Below are 21,597 nucleotides of genomic sequence, written 5' to 3' on the forward strand. Positions count from 1 at the left end.
TACCTGAATCCACCCCTTGATACACCAGAATCAGATTCCTCCCCTTTTAAAACCCTTTTGCATTCACTGTCAGATAGAGCATGTAAAGATTTATAATTTCCACCGACTTGCAGGTGAACTCTGACCGGTGGGTAGGCGCTGCCGTCCCAGGCTCTGTGGGGGACACTGGTGATTGGCAGAGGTTCCCAAAGGACCGCAGAGATCGTGGCCCATCAAGCCACTCACTTGCCATCTCTGCTCCATCACAAGATTCATAGACTGGTCCACGAAACTCTGCTGTCCCTGAGCCGGGGATATAACACCACTAGCTAGGCTTTATGATCCTCGGTGACAGTACTAATATTTTTCAGGACGTTGTTGTTGGCATGGATAATACTTTTGGCTCCATGTCCTTTTGTTTTTTATTTTCTTTTTCCCCCTAAGTCGATTCATTTTCTTCCTGCCACAGTGCATGCATTCCTAAGTGCAACCAAGGCTGCACTAGAAGCAACGAGTTGCCACTTACTATGTTTAGCATTTGTCTTACCGTGAGTCGAGGGGCCAAAATGATCGTTCCATATATAGGGTTGCCAGGCTTTCAATTGCTTCTATTCTTTATGGTCCAATAAATAAATTTTCCTTTTTTAATAGCACATTTTCTACATCATAGCCCTTAGCAAACAAGCAAGAATCAATAAGTATTGAACTTCATTCAGCATCAACTGTGTAAATAAAATGTCAATTGTTCAGGCTCTTAGTCTGGAAGAGTCTTAGTCTTTCATCAAGGCTATCTGGAACCTTCCGACTCTCACCAAGAGGGAATCGGTGCAGGAACAATTCTCTGGGTCAGGGTAATAGCAAGTTTTTGCTATTACATAGATCCCGTGTGCTTTAGGGAGCTCAGTAAGAGGAACATCAGAGAGCCAGGGGTCAATGCAATGAGACACACATTCCTGGGGACCAGGCATCGTGCCTCTTCTGGTCCTGTGCCATCGTAGAAGTGTAGAGCCTCCCACAGGGGCTTTCTGATTCAGAACTGAAACTTAGTGTATTCCTGAGAATAGGTAAAATGCTTCTGTACAAGCTCACAAGGGAAGGAGGGAGCCAGAGTCACAGCATAGACCTTTGGCAACTGCAAGCATGCTGGAAAATAGTGGGCTCCGGGAGCCTGGGTGGCTCAGTGTTTGAGCATCTGCCTTCGGTTCAGGTATTGATCCTGGGGTCCTGGGATTGAGTCCCACATTGGGCTCTCCGTGAGGAGTCTGCTTTGCCCTCTGCCTATGTCTCTGCCTCTCTCTGTCTCTCATGAATAAATAAATATAATCTTTTAAAAAAAAGAAAAGAAAGAAAAAATAGTGTGCTCGCCAGAAGAAGAGAGAAGACTTACTCTCGTGGCTATGGTTTAAATTACAGAGGGGAACAGTCATGATTTCAGGAAAAGTTGTCATCTGTGATTGCAGTGGAGTTCCTCAAGAGTTCATCCCAGGCCACAGCTGCCTGGTGGGCAGTGGGGTTCTGACACCATGGGACAGAAACACAGGTCCTACAGGAGCTGTGTGACCTGACCCAGCCTTGCTCTCTCTGCCTTTGATTTGCTAGGTAAAATGCAAAAATCCTACTGGTTTTTGGCGTTCTTGCGAGGATGAAATTATGAGGTAATATATATGAAATTGTTTTTTTTAAGATTTAATTATTTATTCATGAGAGATACAGAGGGAGGGAGAGAGACAGAGACATAGGCAGAGGGAGAAGCAGGCTCCCTTCAGTGAGCCCAATGTGAGACTCGATCCCAGAACCCTGGGATTGTGACCTGAGATGAAGGCAGATGCCCAACTGGCTGAGCCACCCACACACCCCTGAAATTGCATTATAAAGTCCAATACAAATGATATTCTAGTACAGCTACTGATAGTGTCATAGTTCTTTTTTTTTTTATTGGACTGTGTCTTCCCTGAATTTAAGGATTTAGAGAGACCATATATGATGCAAGTAGAGAACTTGTATAAAAAAGAATATAATAAAATGGGCTGGCATTTTGGATGCTAAAGAGATCTAACATAAGATATCTCCGAGTATCTTTTTGACTAGAGAAACTGTTTTCACTTAAAATATACATGAGGGACAGTTTCTATATAACAGCAATTAACTAATCGTAAAAAATTACTAGCATGAAAAATAACCATTATATTAAACACATTGTATATTTTTACCTCTCTAGGAAATAGATATTTCCAAGTAAGAGGAGGCAAAAAGCATATATGTTTAGTTTAACATGACATTAAAGCTATCTATTTGACATTAATGAGAATTCTTTTAAAAAAAGTAAGTGGTTTTGTTTGGTTTGTCTCTAATTTTAGCAGCATGAAAATTCATATTCAGCACTATAGGCAATGCTAGAATTAAGCATCATTTAAAGACCTTCCCCGTTCTCTTTCTTGTCTCTCTCATATTTCTTTTTCTTTTTTTTAAAGATTTTATTTATTTATTCATGAGAGACACACACAGAGAGAGAGAGAGAGAGAGAGAGAGAGAGAGAGGGAGGCAGAGACACAGGCAGAGGGAGAAGCAGGCTCCATGCAGGGAGCCCGATGGGGGACTCGATCCAGGGTTTCCAGGATCAGGCCGTGGGCTGAAGGTGGCGCTACCGCTGAGCCACCCAGGCTGCCCTCTCATATTTCTATATTCAATTGTCTCTCCCTCCATTTACAATGGGATTCCAATAAACCCATCAAAAGTTGAAAACGGAAGTCAAAACTACATATAATATACTTTACCTATGGGACATCACGGCTCAGCCTGGCCTACCTGAAATATGCCAGGAAGACTTACATTAGCCTACAATTAGGCAAAATCATCCAACACAAAGTTTATTTTGTAATAAAACATTGACTCTCATGTAATATAATGAATACTGTACTATAATTGAGAAACAGAAAGGTTATAAGTGTATCAGTGGTTGACCCTTGTGATCAAAGGGTTGATTGGGAGCTGTAGCCAGCTGTCCCTGCCCAGCATCAGGAGAGAGTATTGTACCCCATACCACTAGCCTGGGAATAGATCCAAATTCAAAATTCGAAGTACAGTTTCTACTGTGTGCATTATGCTTTTACACCATTGTCAAGTCAAGAAATCTTAAATCAAACTATGTTAAGTCGGGGATCATCTGTAGTTAAGAGGCTCCTTACATCACTGGATGTAGTTTATCTGTTTGCTTTGTTGAATGGCTGTGATTTTCACTTCCTGAATAGCCTTTCCTTAGCAACCCCTTGCAGTATGACTTTTACTTCCACTCCCTCGCTAGCATGCTTTCTCAGAGACAAACATTGAATTCTTCTAACCAAGTGATTTGTACCATTGCTGGCTTCTCTTAGATGTGTATTGTACATGGCGGTCCCTCTCCTTGAGAGACTCTTCTCACTTGTTATATGGCACCTTACTCTTTCTTGGCCCTTCTGAGCCTTCTCTCTCTCGTTGCATGGACCCTTCATGACTCCTTCATGGCGGGTAAGCCGTTTAACCTGACTCTCGGTAAAGAAAAAAATTATCTTGACATTTGTTAAAATGGTAAGGAAGTATTTGAGACTATTGCGACAGGCGGTGTCAAGACTATCACAATAAAGAAGAGAGAATAGGATCAATTCTAAATATGGTGAGAATAAAGGGGGATTTTAGTAAAGAAGCTAGTCTGAGGTAAATACAGGTTGGTGGATAGAAGATTAATGAGGTGATTACAAAGAGTAGGAAAAATTCTTGCTAAAGGTCCTAAAAGGATTCTTGCTGCAGGCAGACCAGGGTGATCAGATTTTAAGCCCGGGATGATAAAGGATGGGGAGACTGATGGGGGCAGGGCAAGGGGGGGTCTCTCAAAACTGGCTTAGCAGGATTCTTGCTAAAAGTGGACACTGTAAGGACAGACATTGAAGTCCATGGTTGAGGCACAGTTGAGAAGTGAGATCCGAGGAACATGATTAACATTTCGTCAAGGAGAGAGCTTTTTTTTTTTTTAAGATTTTATTTATTTATTCATGAGAGACACACACACAGAGATAGAGAGAGAGAGAGAGAGAGAGAGAGAGGCAGAGACACAGGCAGAGGGAGCAGGCTCCATGCAGGGAGCGCAACATGGGACTCGATCCCGGGACCCCAGGATCATGCCCTCGGCTGAAGGCAGCATTAAACCGCTGAGCCACCCAGGCTGCCCAAGAAGAGAGCTTTATCTAATTTCCACTGCTGCCTTTCCATCTTTGCTCTGGCTTCTTGAGTGGGCACATCGATTGGCCTGGTTTTAGCTAGGATTCTGTGATGCTGCCTAAGAAACTCACCTAACTAGACTTCTACTGTATTTTAGTACTTAATATTACACTGTGTTTTGTACTATATTTCATTGTCACTTCATCATTTTTCGTGAATCATGTCTCTACAAATAGGTTCAGCTTCAGGGGCCAGACATTTTTCATCTAGATCCATCTGGATATCTTACAGGACACGTGGTAGATAAATGTTAATTCAGTACTTACTGCTTGATCTATTGATGATCAGTTTTCTTACCAGGAACATGTTTAATTCCTCACCTGCTGCTTTCTCTCTGTTCTACAAATAATCAACATTTTGCTAAGAAATGCAAATGTTGGAAGCTCATTTCCTGTTTAGTTATCGATATATTTCTTAGGCACTCTGCCTGTGAACACTTGGGTAGCAACATCAGCAGAGCACACAGTCATTTGCCTCTCTTCAACTGAAGTTTGATAGATAGTTGTTCAGAGAACTGAAATACACCAGGTTTGCAGGCAAACTTATTGTTGGAAAAATCAAGAATGGTGAAGTGACTTGTCCAAGGACTGAGGTGGAGAATTAAAATTATCTGGACAATACAAGCTTTAAAAAATCAAAATATATAAATATCAATGACAGTGGGAAAAATAGGAGAATGTTGTATGAACTTTGAAAATTAATGCTTTATCTTTGCATAATAATATGTGCAAGCCACACCAGACCCATGTGATTTAGGTGAGGGTCTTGAAGGGTTTGCCCGGTCACAACTCAGGGGGGTTTTGTGGGGTTCTTTGAAGGACAGCGGGTGAATGGAGCATAGTATGTTATGTCATTTCTAGATGGAAACACTTAATATTGTTTAAGTCAGGTCTTCCAAATCTGTCCAAGAGAAGACTCTCAATTTCTATTAAGTAGATTTATGGAGGCCATGAACATTGTTCTGTAGCTCAGGGATTTGTGTTTAATTTTCTGGGATACCGTCCAATGATAATGTCTTGAAGAATTGAATTTCTGTGATAGAAAAACTGAGATTAAAAAATATTCTACTATCCATGCTGGCCACAAAATAAATTGGACTCTGAATATGAGAGCCAAGATCCCTACACCCCCACCAACCCCAATAACTGTTTGGTTTCAAACAATGTACTTTAGTGTGGTTGTGCTCAATACGGTTTTGGATATTTGTTGTTGCTGTTGTTGCTTTTATTCATTTTTTTGAGGTTTTCCTGATGGTTTTTAGAGCAGAGCAAAGAGTATTTAACAAAGTGCAGTGATTATAATGACTGTGGAGTCTAACAAAGTTCATCCAACGCAGAAATGTTTCTAACATCTTCTGAGATGATACGTAGAAGTATAGACACAGCTCTGCATGTTTCCAGGTGGCGATTTGTTATATGGACTTCTTGTTGGTATTTGAAGCCTTAGTTGAGAAATTAAACTCACTGTATCATTGCGTAGGTTTAAGAGATCCATAAAAAAAGTGCATGGGTGGCGCCTTAACTTTTTATTTCACCTTATACTTTTTAACCATTCTGAAGACAGCCAAAATGTGGGGAAATCATTTATTTGTAAAATTATTTGTAAGCAGCTGCCCTGTCATGTATTTAACTGTATTAGTAATTCAGTTAATTACTTTTAGCCAGGATGATATGAGTCCCACAGCAATTTTAAATAATGCCACACAGAATTAAAAAAAAAAAAAACATTTTCCACATTTTAATGAAAATATGAAGCGAGAATGAAACTAGCACCACTCCTATGTTGTAAATAATAGATTCTGCTCTATTTAGATATATTATTAAACCTGGGTCACTTGAAATAGCTGTAACTCATAATGGAAGAATTCAAAATACTCTCCCCAGTAAGTGACATGCATGCTTAGTCAAGTTTCTCAGTGGAAGACCTTAGAACTGAAAAAGATAATGTCATGGTCTACAAAAGCCTTTGCAGTTTCAAATTTTCTGTGATTTGCCACCACGTGGCTGTATTCAGAGCAAAATACCAAACAACTAATCCTTTAATTCGTTACTATGTAACTTGCCAAATATTAGCATGCTTTATTTTCTTAAAAAATAGCAATTAAAAAAAATGTCCTCTGTATGAAGCAGTTTTCTCAGGTCTTCTTGAATAGCAATCCTTCCGGTATCACTGAGATATGATGGTGTTACTGATCCACTGCAGTCCAGCAGTGGCAAAATACCAGCAATAAGAAAAGAAAATGGAATTCAGCTGTTTCTACCTATTGATCAATATACTTAGGGACGTTATTACAAAAATATTTTTTTTTCTTTTCCTTTTTTTAATGTCTATGTCACAATGCCTTGATGATCAAGGAAGGATATAGTTGAAACTGGTATTCATACATTGATTAGAAAAGCATACGTCTTCCTTTTTGATTAGCAAGCTGATCTATTTGTTTACATAGTCACAAATTAAAAAAAAATTGAACTACAGTGGGTTTCAATTCATTCAACATTTATTCCAACACCTATTCTGTGTAATCTGCTGTTCTTTAGGGAGGTAGAGGGAAAGGCAGGGAGAATAAACAAAATCAGAGGAAGTACAGGCCTTTAAAGATTTTTAAAGGTGATCTCCTTGCTATAACTTTACCTTGACATTTATTCCTTTATGTTCATTTTTGGAGCAAGTGATAAAATTGTAAGAATATTCTATAACACTCTGTCCAAAGGGAAAATATGAGGATTTTTTTAAAAAGCATAACAGAAAATTTAGAACAATTTGAAATTTCTTTTAAATTACTGATTTCTCTTGGGCCACAGCTCTAAGTAGCTGGATCTCAGCACCACAAAGCCAATATTTTGGGCTACTCAGTGAGTAGATATGGATTAACATCCAATTGAATGTCCATGCTGCAAATCCTCATAGCCACCCTCAGTCAAAACCTACTTAAAATTTGTGCAGACAATTATTCAGGCTTCCTTTCAGACTCAATCATAACTTAACACTTCGGGGCATTGTAACCAAAAAAAGGTGTATGAAAGTATGGCTGTCTCATAATTCTAAAATTAGTGCATTTTAATCTTTCTTCTATTCTTTTTTTTTCTTTCTTCAATTCTTTTCCCAGAAATTCTTTGTTATCTTTTCCTTTTAAATGTGCTACTCTTTAAAATTAATGCATAGCTATGGCAAACTGTGGCTAGAATTTGATGATTGAGCAGTGTATTAAGGAAAGAGTGTTTTCTTTTCTGGAGGTTAAAATCAGTCTCTGAGTGGAGAGCATTCCATATGAAGCTTAGCTTTGTAAACCTGTCCAGTTCCTAAGATCTAATCAGGTAGCTGGTGCTTTGCAGCATGTACAAAGAATGGCGAATGTATCAACACAAGTGTGAATCAAGTGTTGATGTTCTGAGACACTACTTCTACTCCAAAGCCACCCCAACTCTCCAACCCCTGGGCTTCCTCATTTCCCCCTTCCTTTTCAGTGGACTCTGGGCTAATATGATACTACACCTGGCTTACCCTTGATCCCTCCCCATGTCCAGGGACTTTTCATGATTATTGCAGAAGCATGGACACAAGTGAAAAAAGATTTCCACCAAATTGTAATGTATTATATAGCTAGTGATCACTGTCTTCTGTAGATGCGAGCCCTATTTGAAAAATTGGAAACACCATTTTCTTTTTTTTTAAATTTAATTTAATTTTTTTGAAACACCATTTTCTTATTTTAAAAGATATTTCTAATTTTATCTGTGATTAATATTCTCCATCTTACAGGGTTTTTTTTTTTTAAGTACTTTTTGTTTAGAAGGCGATCATGCGGTAGCATCAGTCAGTTGCTTCTCCAATCCCTGCCAAAGATAATTGCAGACTTTTACCTCTTTTTCTTGCTAGCCCACTGATCTCATCATTTTCACAGGATGACCTTGAAACATCCTTTGAAAGAAAAGAGAGGTTACTATGCACACAAATATTTCCTTGTAGCTATAAAGGAAAAACCTTTAGAGTTTTTTAGTGCACCCACTATTCACATTTTCCTGATGTTCTCTCTCCATCCATCTCTCTCTCCCTTGTCTTTGATCTTGATGCTCCCTGTGTTCTGAACATGCTCAGGCCTCTTCCATCTTGAAATGCAAATGGTTATACCCAAGTTGCTCATAAGCTTTTGATCCTGACTTCTTCTATTCACAAGCAAGATGTTTGAAAGGTCAGTCTACTCATGTTTCATACTGTCTTCACCTGTTCTGACCCTATACCTTCACAGGCCCTTATCAGTTTTAAAGGTCAACAGTGATCTCCATGTTGCCAAATCCACTGGCCACTGTCCTTTGTGAAATTTGTCCTTACAGCATCCGACTTGTTGTAAAATATATCCTATTTTTTTCTTGTGCCTTTCTGTCTCTTTCTCCCTGTGTTCCTCTTCTTCCATGGACCTCTTAGGTTGATGCACCAATGCTTTCTAATTCACTGAAAATTGTGTTGTTTTGGAGATGTCTGGGTGCACTGTGATGAACTTGTGTACATAACTGCTAGCATTCCCCAGGGCTCATTTTGAACCCCATTCTAAAAACATGGTTTTCCGGGTGATCGATCCCAAACAAATGGCTTCAACCACTACCCATAAATCGAGGCCTCTGAAATTATATCTTCAATGGATTTGTAGTCTTATTTCTAAACCTCTACATTCAATTGCTGTTTTGGCATCTGTAAGTAAATATCTTGCATTTCTGGGGTGCCAGGGTGGCTCAGTTGGTTAAGTGTCCCACTCTTGATTTTAGCTCAGGTTATGATCGCAGAGTGGTGAGACCGAGCCCCATGTTGGGCTCCACTCTGGGCATGGAATCTGCTGAAGATTCTCTCTCCCTCTCCCTCTGCCCTTTTCCCTTGCACCTTCTCTTTCTTTCTCTCTCTCTCTCTCTCTCTCTCACTCTCAAAAAAAAGATAAATATCTTTCATTTCAAATCAGAAGATTCCAATCTAACACTGTTCCTCCCCATCTTGCTGGTTTCTTTGCTATAACCTCTAGTGCAGAAAATTGTACCAATTGTCTGGTCACTCAAGCCAATACCCTGGGAGGAATTCTAGATTATTTCCTCCTTTCATCTTCTACATCCAATGGGTTGCTAATGCCTCTCTGTTCTTGAACTAAATATCTTTGCTATTCACCACCATCCTTTGCAATTTCCTCTCCCTGAGGTTAGCCCTCATCACTCCTCACCGGATCATTTGAAGATCCATCCTTCTTACTGTCAACTCCTTTGTGTGGCACATAGACCCTCCTAGCTGGACCCCTGGCTTCCTCCCAGGTATCTGCTCTCAGCATTTCCTTATGTCCACTATGTCCCTGATTCTGCCAGCACCTTGCTGCTTCAAGCCACCATGAAATCGCATAGCCTGCTCTCCCTAGCTCAAACACCCCCTTTCCTCCTTCACCTCGCTGACTCCTGTAAACTCTCCATATCATTCCTTCCAGGAGACCCAGCTTCAGTTCTGTGTGCTTCCCCTGAGCCCCTAGTTGCCTCTCTTTACCTTATCTTAATCTGAGGATAGTAGGTAAGGGTATAACTTCAGTGGAGTGGGTAAGGATATAGGCTCCACAATCGGGTTGGGTGGGAGTGTGGCTAGACTCTAGCACTCACATCATGGTGATATAGCAACTTACCCACCTGTCTGTGCCTCAGTGTCCTGATCTCTAAACTGGAGATCATGTTATCAAGTGCACTGTGTAGTAAAGATTAAGTGAAAAAAAATATGTAAAACACTTAGAACGCCTGGTACCCAAGAGTAAGTCTTAATAAAAGTTGCTTTTTTCTTTTTCCTTTTATTCTTTTTCTTTTTTTCTTCCTCTTCTTTTTTTCCTTTCCCTTCTTTCTTTCCCTTCCTTCTTCTCCTCTTTCTTCTCTTCATCATCCTCCTTTTCTTCCATTTTCTCTCCTCCTCTTTCTTTCTTTGTTTTCTTCTTCATTCTCTACCTCCTCCTCCTTTATTATCCTTCCCCCCACTAGACCCCTGTAGAGGCTCTGTGGCTACTGGGACTATATTACTGTATTCAGTTCCACAACCCATAACCTGCAACAGAGAATGCTATTTCTATTTTTGAGATTTATATATTTATTTTAGAGACAGAGTGCATGTGTGCACATGAGCAGGGGAAGAGGCAGAGGGAGAGAGAATGAGAATCTCAAGCCAGCTTTGCACTGAGCATGGAGCTAGGCAGGGGCTCCATCTCACCGTTCTGAGATAACAACCTGAGCCAAAATCAAGAGTTGGATACTTAATGACTCCACCACCTAGGTACCCCCAGAGAATGTTATTTCTTACTGGACATTAGGAAAATTTTTTTCTATTTTTTCTACCTTTAAAAAAATCATTATTTTCACGACTCATAGTTAATGAATATGTTTCATTGAATTAATGATCAAATACATAAGCCTTCAGGAAACCTGTGTGAATGCTAAATATGAAAGAATGAGGGCTTATACAAATGTAAGGTAAGTGTAATAATAATGTCATACACATAAATATCACTTTTTATGTGTCAGGCATGGTTAAATAAAACATTGCTTTTATAAAGTCAGGCCATCATTGTCCTCATTTATAAGGTGTGATATTCACGAGGTTTCTTTCCGATTCACAGTTAGATTACTAATTTTATCCATAATAATTGTATACAATAATCATTATACCTTTGCAAGCTAGGAATGGAATGACATATAATTTTATATCTTGGAAAAGTCAAGGAAAGAAATGTCATTTTCCATCAGAGAAAGATGGAGGAAAACTCTTTAGTGTATAAGACATATAAATTAGTAGGTAAAATAAAGTCTTTATTTTTAAAATTTGTGTCCACAATTCTGATCAAGAATGGAGTTTTCTGTAGGAGTTAATCCCTGCTTTTTTGGAGTGGAAGGACCCTGATCTTTGGGGTGAATTTCTATCTCCTCCATTTACAAAGAGTAGCTTTGGGCCAGCCAACCTTGTGGAAAGTGTAAGCTTTAGTTTCTCACGGTACATTTGGAAGGGAGGAATTTGTTTAGAAATAGTGTGTTATGTTTGTTATTATTATGGTTTTAAATTGGAACATGAGCATATCCTTAGGATAGCTTTTTTTTTTTTTTCTTTTCCACAAATGAAGAAGGATCCTTGGAAATTTGGTTTCCTACGCTTAAATAAGTTCAGAAAATGATAGCAAATCAACCCTTCTTCTTTTAGGGTTTTCGGTGACACTAAGAGATACTCAGAGAGTCTGTAGGAAAGGTATTTTATTCAAGTTGATTTAAATACGTATTTCTTGAGAACCTCTCCTCCTTCACCCCAATATTTGTTAATATCTCTGGGCACAATAGTGATCTGTGCAGTGCAGTTTGTGTGTTTGCCAATTTGGGTTCAACCCTGTGAAAGTAATACATTATTTTTATTAACATTAAGTTTTGTTGCATTTCAGTCATAATGAGTGTTTGGTCAAAATGAGTTTGACCTGGAAGCTTGTAAATTGGGAATAACTGATAGAGAACAAGGAAATTAATTTGCAAATTAGACTCTCAGGGATAATTTTTGTTGTTGCTTTTTTTCCTAATAGAAGTAGTTGGGGCCTCTGAGTGGTGCTATGATCCAATTCAGCATGACCAGAGCAGAAAAAATAATAAATGTTGCTGAAAGAATTTGGAGGAAGTTTCGCAACACAAAGAATCTGTGGGATTATTGATCTGAGTTGTGAGACAAATAATTTGAAAGGGGATGGCAGGCAGTCCATAATTAGTAAAGAAGAGGAGCTCTTTTTCCTAAGTCATTGTGACAAATATTTACTATTATAGCTCAAACACCCCCTTTCCTCTGTGTGCTTCCCCTGAGCCCCTAGTTGCCTCTCTTTACTTTATCTTAATCTGAGGATAGTAGGTAAGGGTATAACTTCAGTGGAGTGGGTAAGGATATAGGCTCCACAATCAGGTTGGGTGGGAGATTTATACAAGATTTAACTTGTATTTGTTATTCGATTTTTGCACTTAAGTTAGTGAAGGTTATAAGCATTTGATGGGTTCTTGCTCTGTTCTCAAAAGACAACTCATTTGTATTTTGGTTTGACCCAATTACAGAGAAGGATGCTAATGAAAGCTCGTTGGTGTTCCTTTTGTACAAATGTTAACAAACTTCCTACTTGCCTAGGCTTTCACTACGATGTATTTGCTCATAAATTATCCAGCAGCACATGTATGAAACTATTGTAAGTCCTTTTCTGACTGGTTGAAATTTCTTTGGGCACTGCAGCACCATATATACTGCTTCTTACTCTTCACAAGACCAGCATTCAGCAGTATCCAAGAAGGAAAAGGGTGGTTCTGTGTCTCCCATGGTTTTGGTATATTTTCTCTCTTCGTTAAAATGTTCCCTCTTTTCCCCTGTGTGACTTCTATAACTGAGGTTGATGACTTGACCCATTTGGCCATCTTTTGCCTATTTGGAAGAATTCAGCAATCAAAATTGTTTCGTGGAGAAGTTTGCTCTTCCTTAAGCTGTCATTGGTAAGTCATGGAAACATATTATCCACTCGTTGGTTTTGCCAATATGTGAGACTTCACCTGATTATTTGACAATTTTCATTCCCTGCGGAACATGAACTTTGGTTCTCATCTGAACTTTTCTAAGACCTGAGCCAGTAGTGAAAGAGACTGAGCCTTCCCTTGGAATGGAATTTTGTTTCTCCCTTAGTCCACATAGATGGTGTGTCATTTTTTCCCCTTTCTCTCCTCTAGGAAGGTATGAATGCTTGGCTCTGGGACAAATCTGTTGGGTGGAAAGCCTCTGAGTTCCAGACTTGGCCGTTTTAACTAGTTGAATGGTTAGGAAGGAGTCATTAACTTTTCTGGACTCAGTTTCCTTATTTGGGAAAAGAAGAGGTCAGATTATAGTATCTTTAGTGTGATCTAGACTACTGCTTTAGGAGTCCAATGTGCAAGTAATAAAAATACAGTGAGATCTGAAACTTGTGCTAAATTCCTTCCTCTAAAAAAAAATCATTAATAACAAAACTTGCTAGCTTCTTTGTATTAACTTTACAGGACAACAGAGGATAATAATGCCTTCTGAATCTCCGAAAACTAGCGAACTAATACACAGTTGTAATCCAAATTAGTCTCATTTATTTTAACTATCGTTTTACTCCTTTGCCCATTTGAAGTTCCTGTGATTATTTTTTGCTAGCTCTTTGGGAGAAATGGGTTATTTTTTTTTAATTATGAAAATGTTATTTCAGTAAATGTAATTTAATTAAAATCAGAATCTCTGCCAACTGTTTTTAAATAAATACAGTATTCTTTTGCTGGTATGAAAGGAGTTACTATTTGCTGTCTCATTTCCTCACTAATATGCTGGCGTGTTTCGTTCGAACCTGAGCTTGTGGAAGTTTATTCTTAACCAAAGCAGTTCCTTTTTCATGTAAGTAGGTTAAATGTGAATTGGGCAGCCTCAGGGTGCTTTTTTGTTCACTTTTAAAAAGCCCCCTTAAGAGGGGCCCTTTTAGAAAACCTAGAATCATATGTTTGGAAGATTGATCCAAATTAACATCAGAATGGTCCTTTTATTTTAAAAAAATTATACAGACTATCTAAAATATGCTAAACTGACATAGATTGAAATAAAACTGAATAAGAGAAGTAAGATTTCTTGTTTGATTCTACCTTTGCGGTGAAAGAACTGAAATCAGAGAAAAAAAATGTCGAGTCTGTTAAGGTACAATTTCTACTCCTAAAATACAAGAGGAAATGTATTTGTTCAAAAGGTCCAAATTAATGTCATTCATTTTCCTGTGACTTTATATGCCCTAGAATGGTGCACACAGATCGGGAGTTTATATATGTGTTGACTTTTGAGAAGCTTGTTTATTTATTTTTAAAGAAATATTACATTAATAAATTCCTAGAATTGCATTTTTAAATCATCTCGTTGATAGAAGCACTGGCACTCAGTAACGTATATTCACGTCTTCTCTTTTTGTCACTTGAACAGCAATTTTTTTTTCCAGACAATGCAAACATTTTAATTTGTTGGAAAAGACTGAACTGTTAAATATCAGTAAAATTGCTTAAACTGATTTTTTTAAAAAAACGTGGAAAACCAGAGGACTACAAATTATGCGTTGGCTATAATTCAGGACTATACAATAACCCAGGTCCCTAAAGGTCTGAAAAGAATGACAGAGAAGCCATGATTTTCAGACATGTGCATTATATATGCTAATAGCTTTGCAGTGAGAAAGGTTTATATCCTCGTAATAGAGGAAACATTCATTTTTAGCATTTTAGACCGTGGGGAACATAGTAATTACAACAGGGTACTAATATCTGTCTCCTTTCCATCCTTGCTTTCCCCCTCTCCCCTTCCATGCACTTGAATAATCTCAGTGGAATTAGTCAAAGGACTTTAAACCTATATCATTTCTAAGGTCTTTTATTCTCTCTGTAGTACGTTTAGTCCAAGATTGGCCTTCAAGGAACGTATTGCATAGCTCAGGTATATAGATCATCCTAGCAAAAGAAATTAAGCATGTTTTTCTTTACTTAAATATGTCTATAGACATTTCCATTTATGTGATTTACAGTGATGATTTTCAGAAGCACAAAACTGGAATACTCTTTCATAGTTGAGATTAAGTCCAAAAGCTGGGCTCTCAGTAAAAAATTAATGTCTTTGCCAACCAATCCCACCGTTACCTAGAACCATCTGGCTAATGTTCAACCTTTTGGAGCAAAATACATTTGTAAATTTTTTTTGCCAGTTGAAGAATGTGAAAACAAGAAGCTATTGGCACTAACCTGTAGTGTTTGAGCTTTGCCTCATTGACCTGCAAGAGCCGGTTAGCAAGCAAATCCCCCCGTCAGAGCCCTACATCAGGTGCAGTGTTAGTAGTTGCCGTGTTTGATGAAGATTCTTAATCCTTAATTATTGAGTAGTTCTATTGAGGGATAGATAGGCTTTCAGTAGCTAGCACCCCATGCTTTATTTCTTTATTTTTTATTTTTTATTTTTTTCCCGTACTTTATATCAACTACAAAAAAATGCCTTTTCTGAAGAATTTTTGCAAACTGACTTTTACTCGTAACAGGCAAAAATAATAATACAGAAGAAACTGGTGGACTTTTCCCCCCATCTACTATGAAGGGGTCATAGGGCTTTATTTCCTTGTGATAAGTATTAAATTAAATCATTTAGAGAAGTTAACCTGTTGTATCAGGAATAAAGCTAATATCACAACAGACTTAAAGCTTGATGATAGATCTGATTTCCTTTTGTTCTGTCATTTTAACTATCTTTCTCTCTATCTTTCTCACAGACACATGCAGGACACAAACACACACACACACACCCTCTGTCTCTTGCAAATAGCCATCATAGACTATATTGTTGGAGGAATTATGGCATACTTGGACTTGAAGTCACCAGTAAAGAGTAAAGGCTTGAGGAATTCTATGGTTGTTTCAGCCTCTGCCCCTGGGCAGCAAGCATAAAACAACTCTTGTTCTTGAGTTCCTTTTTTCACATGGAGAAGACAACCCATTTGCAATATCCCTTTAAGCTGTCTTCTCAGAACAGGTAGTCATGTCCATCCAAAAGTGCCATTCTGGTAAAGCACACTGGTATAAAAGCTTTAAGTAGAAACTGTCTCCTCCCTTACTCCCATGCTGCCTCCAAACTCAATGCAGATTTCATTGTCTAGTCAAATTTTCCATATTTGTAAAATTATTGAGCTTTCTTGAGTAATCACCCTCCTCCCCCTCAAGCTGTTCTTTGCTCTAAAAGCAAATAATTATTTGGACCTGTTCTTTACCTGGCAGGACTGTACTCACTCTTTCAGTCCTCTTTAAGGATTGACTCCCAGGAAGGCTCCCCCAATCTCTGGGGCGGCGAGGACCTCCTTCCTTTCCACTGCTACCACCTTCTCCCCGCACCAGCACTACAGTACTCATCACCCTGCTTTGTAGCTGTTTGTCAATTTGTAAGTCTTATTTACTTGCCTTGAATTCTTAAAGCTGGACAAACTTGTCCTATTCATCCATGGTTCCTCAGCTCTGGGAAGGTGCTTGGTGAGTGGTAAGTACTCAAATATTTATGAAAGCCTGAAGAAAGGATGTGTGCTGGTTTGAGTTGAGAGAGAGAGAGAGAGAGAAAGAGAGAGTGAGAAAAGAGGGAGGGAAGGCAAATGAACACTCCAGGACGTATTGCTATGAAGGTGGTGGGTATTATTTCTGTATTTTTTTTAGCTCCTACTAGCTTTCGACTTCACTTTTAGGTTTGAGTTTTGTTTGTTTGTTTTATTGTTGTTAAAGATTTTATTTATTTATTCATGAGAGAGGCAGAGACATAGGCAGAGGGAAGCAGTGGGCTCCCTGCAGGGGGCCAGATGTGTAGGACCCTGGGATCATGACCTGAGCCAAAGGCAGAAGCTCATCCAGTGAGACCCAGGCGCCTCCCTTAGATTTATTTTAACAAAAAACCTTTCGGTTATGTTAAAGAAGGATCATATGGAGAGCTTTGGCGGCTTTTTTCTGGGGTTGGGGACACAGTAGAGGTCCCAAAATGCTGTACTAGGGCTTCTTTTAGTTGTGTTTAGTTGGGGAAAAGAGAATATTCCTGAAACCAAGATTTTGAGCTCATAAAATTTGGATGAAAATAAATTAACGACATTCTTAGAAGAAGAAAAAAAAAAGAAAAAACCTCTCTGAGTCTGAACAAGAGAAGACCCGAGAAGGCTGCTGGGCCAGTGATAACTCATCTGCTCTGCCACTGCCCGTCTGGACCCCCTGGCTCAGCAGAAGGCTCATTCCTGCTTTCCTCCAGCTCTGCTCTCCTCCTGCACCATGATGTCCAAGAGGACTGAAATTCATACCTTTTGGGCCTCCTGTTAGTTAAATCTCTTTATGTAAGAAAGTGTTTCCTGGTGCAGTGACCAAGAGTAGAGGAATGGGTTTTACTCCAGGACTTGCTGGTCCTCTTACCAGGTCACTAACTATGAAACTGGTTAAGCATGTGGAAGTTTTGCTCATAGTGAAGGACTATGGGGAAGGGGAAGAGAGGGGATTTTTGCCAGATAAACATTAAAAAATATATATTTAAAAATTGTGGTAGAGGAAATTACAGAAACAGAGACCATCAAAGAGAGGAAATGCCAGGTAATTACTAAACCTTCACTGAATGTTATCTTTTAGAGATACGAGGCTGTATCTCTATTCTCAGGGGGTGAGATGGTTCACAGCATTTGCTTTGCATCACATTTTTTTTTAAATCATTGAATAATGATATTGTCTTGCCTTTTCTTGGATGGTACCCGTCACTGTGGATGTATTTGTTGTTGATTATTTAGAAGCTGAAGCCCTGCCATTCATCCTACCCTGATCCAGTCATTTATGACTTAGTTTGATCACATACAAACTCAAACACAGACTTGGTTTGCAATTTTGAAAGAAAATCTCTTTTCATCTTCAATTTTGAATTGTCTTACAGTCTATCATGTTTACTGTACAATCTCTTCATAATCTCCTGTAATCCTTGCTGACTCATTTCTCAGTAAATCGAAGAAGATGGAGCTTTACTGGTAGATTTTGTGTCGGGAGTGACAAAAGGAAAGAACATGTAGCATGAAAAATTTCATTGTGCATTTCGATTAAGTTTTTTTTTTTTTTTTGCTTCATGGTAGAGCTGTTCCGCAGCTAGGTTCAGTTGGTGAGGAATGGCTTGATCTCTCATCGTAAACACAAAACGTGAAGGGAACCAGACCACGAGGTGCAGTTGGTCTTCATAACGGACTGGTTAGCACTGTGCGTCAGAAATAGATGTCCTGTACCCAGCCATTAAGAGCCTTGCAAGGATGGCAAGTCATAGTCAGCGCCTCTGTAGTCCTGGCTTCCTCATTTATAACGTGAACAACACTAGTATCTAATTTAGGATGCTACTGAGAGAGGTGAATAGCCTAGCATGCAAAGATGGCATCAAAAAAAGGTACTGGACCTCAACAAATATTTGTTATTATTATTATTATTGTCAAAAATGATAAGACCAAGACAAAGGGAAGAAGGAAGATAAGAAAAATCTGTTGGGATGGATTTGGCTAATCCACAGGCAAAGACCTAGAGATACACGAGGATACAAAATATTGCCTTGACAACATTCAACACTACTATCAATTATCCTAAAAGGGGTGGTGCTGCCACTTGAAGCAAAGCCAAATGAGAAGATAACAGCAGTCCGATAAAATGGGAAATAGTTACACAATTTTAGAATTTTACCACAGAATGCTTATTTTTGTTTATCTCTAATTATGAAAAGAATAACTGTGGTTGGTCAAGGGAAAAAGGCAAACAGAGGCTAAGCCAGTACCTATTTACTACCGAGATCTTTTTTTTTTTTTTTGACTACCTAACATAAAGGGTGGAAACAAGACTTCAATCACTTCCCAACACTGTAATGTGAACTGTTTTCTAGATGTTCCCTACTCATTTCTGGCTACAATAATGAGAGTTCTTTTGAAACAATGCCACAGAGCAGCACTAAACATGTGCTCTCCCACACACTGCGCATAAGGGAAATCAAGAAGGGAAAAAATTCACTAAGTTTTTGCCAAGGTCAACTCTTCTGTTTTTCAAAGAGTAATGTGTTTTCCTTGACAAATAATGTAATCCGTTCTGCATTGAAATATGGGCCTCCTGATAGGGAATTCCATCTTGAATGATAATATAAATCCCTGCTTTCTGATTTGACAGTAGACCACTGCATGGACATTGAAGAAACAATATTAGTACTAATTTGTTTGAAGGAAATACCTTGATTGCTGGTTCTTGTGCATTTCTCCTTTTCTACTCTTGTATCTTTGCTAACTAGGTAATAGTCCTTCATAAAATAATTTATAAAACAGCAAAAGACTCCTTTTTACTTTCCAGTTAAATTGTTTCACTTCATACTCGGGATGGACTCCTGGGGGGAGTCACCTGTTCTTCTTCAGGTGACCCTCAAAGATTGTTTCACTTTCTCAGGCTTTTAGAAAGGAAACCTGTATGTGAAAGCACTTGATTTTATTTTATTTTCGGTGACATAGGGGAAGGGGAGTAATAAGGTATCATGCTTTTGCAGTTCTCTCCTTCTCATACTCTAGAAAACAATTGCTAACAGCAAACTCTCTCTAATTTCCCTGCTTACCCATACTTATCTGTTTAAAATACTACTACCTCCTCCGCTCTACAAATAGGCGAACTGCCAGTGCACCAGTGCTGAGACGCATTCAAATCCTCTTTGGCCAGATTCCTCTTGCTACTCTTAAGAGTGCTTTACCTTCTTGCCTCATATGTTCTAGAAAAGCCCAGCCTTCTCCTCACCATGTTCAGAAGTTGGCCATCAGGGTGTGCTTGTTGAGCTGGACTGAAGACCTGAGCTGGGTGTCAGGGTGTCCCTCTAGATACCCTGACCACTCTGCTAAATTTCTGTCCTGGGAAACTCTAATCTTTTTAACTGACATTTTAAAAACAACCTGTTTAATTGCAAACAAACAGCTCTGGGGGTAGGAAGCTCTTGCTAGATAGTGGTATTAGGGTAAGAGATACAGGTGCTAAGTGGCACCAGGGAGCCTCTTCGGAGACTGGGGAGTGGGCTTTCTGACTCTGAAAACTTAAGATTGAAGGATTCATGGCAATGCTTTTGCATCCAGGAACCCCTAGACCTGGCACATCAGTAGCTGAGGCTATCACATGATTTTGAGAGGGAGGCTGGCTTTCTCCTAAACTCAGTTATCTCGGAGAAGAAAAAGGGAGAAAGGAAACTGTCCAGGTGCCTCCTTCCAGTGGCTGGGCATGTGGGTCCAGCTCGTCTTGCTGCATGGCCAGGTCTGACCTTGGCCCCCTTGTGCAGATCATGCCCCCTCCCCGGGGCCCAGCTTGCTCTCTCTGGGCCATTCAGTGTGACCCGAGCACACCATTTTCATTCCCACTTCTATGTCATCTTAAGAACATACTCCTGAAAATTCTACTTAGCTCTTCCTCTGTAAAGCCAAGCTCTTTACCAAACCATCATCGATTTAGGGGTGGCGAGCAGCTTGCCTTCCAGTTACAAGTTCACTCTTTGTCGCTCCTGGAAACTGCTCCTTCTTGGCAAATTATGTAGGTAGTCCTCAGTTAAAATGAGATGATATGCATGCGTAGGTGCTTAATTTGTTTCTTTTCAAGTCTCCAAATAATATGTTAACCAGTGCCTAAAGAAAAGATTTTTAAGACAGGATACTCACCTCCCATCTCTAGAGTATGACTCACCGCACCCCAGAGCAGGGACTGACCTGTCTGTGGTTCACATTCTAGGGCGCCCTCTGGATGTTTCCGAATAATATTAAATGTGATTATTCTGCTGCCCAACCTTCAGGCATCAGGAGCATTTGGAGTAGTGGGACATGAACTTTCTGTACCTACTGGGGTGCCTGTTAGCACTTAAAAAAATAACTTGCTATAATAATCACTATTACTAGAAAACAATCTTTACAGATCTTGATGGCAAATAATAGGAGGCACTCAAAACTTCTTAATGTTTTCTTGATTTAAGTTTTTCAAAGATCTTTTTAAAGTAGCTGATTACTAAGGGAATGCGTGTGACTTGTAGAAAAACGGAAAAGACAGCCCTAAAAATATGGAATTCCACCCCCTTGGCATGCATTTTCTTCCAGCATTTATATGTGTTATATATAAATATATGTCTTTCAAATACAAATTGTATGAAGCCTGCATGGCGAAAGAGAGAGAGAGAGAGAGAGAGAGAAAGAGAGAGAGAAAGAGAGATATGTGAGAGGGAGTGAGAGGTAGAGGAGGAGAGGAGAGAATATAGCACTTATTTATATTCAGGACAAGTACAGTTATAAGCATAGGGCTCAGGACTAAGAGTGTGTCACTTTAGGCTGGTTGTGCAATATTTCTAGGGCTTGGGTGTTTGTTGAGAGAATTAAGTGAAATACTATGAAGTAATATTTATTGAACATATCTGAAGTCCCAGACACTGTTCTAAACATTTTCCAATAATGACTCTTTTTTAATTTTCACGACAAACCAATGAAGTTTGTACCGTGACACTTGGCCTTTTGCTGTGTGTAAATCGTACTTGTGAAGGGCTTAGTGTAGCGTCACAGGTATATTAAATGCTATTCTTTGTACATGATTTTTTTTTACAGAACCATAAGTAGATAGCTAGCAAAAGTATGTTTTACAACATACTTTTCATTTTATGTTTAAACACTTGCCCTGAATGATATTTTTATTTAAATATAAATTTACTGGCACATGTCTTCAAATATAAATCAAAGGACATTATTCATACTCTTTCTTCCAGGGAAAGCATTCAAATTCTTACCTTGGCAAAGACCAGGAC

General features: G+C 39.0%; 1 protein-coding gene across 4 annotated transcripts in view; it reads left to right on the forward strand.

Annotated features, from left to right (window-relative positions):
• TOX (thymocyte selection associated high mobility group box) overlaps window positions 1-21,597 on the forward strand; it is a 299,102-nt gene that overhangs the window by 38,064 nt on the left and 239,441 nt on the right. The window lies entirely within an intron of this gene.

Source organism: Canis lupus, chromosome 28 (assembly GCF_048164855.1).
Source record: "Canis lupus baileyi chromosome 28, mCanLup2.hap1, whole genome shotgun sequence".
NCBI lineage: Eukaryota > Metazoa > Chordata > Mammalia > Carnivora > Canidae > Canis > Canis lupus.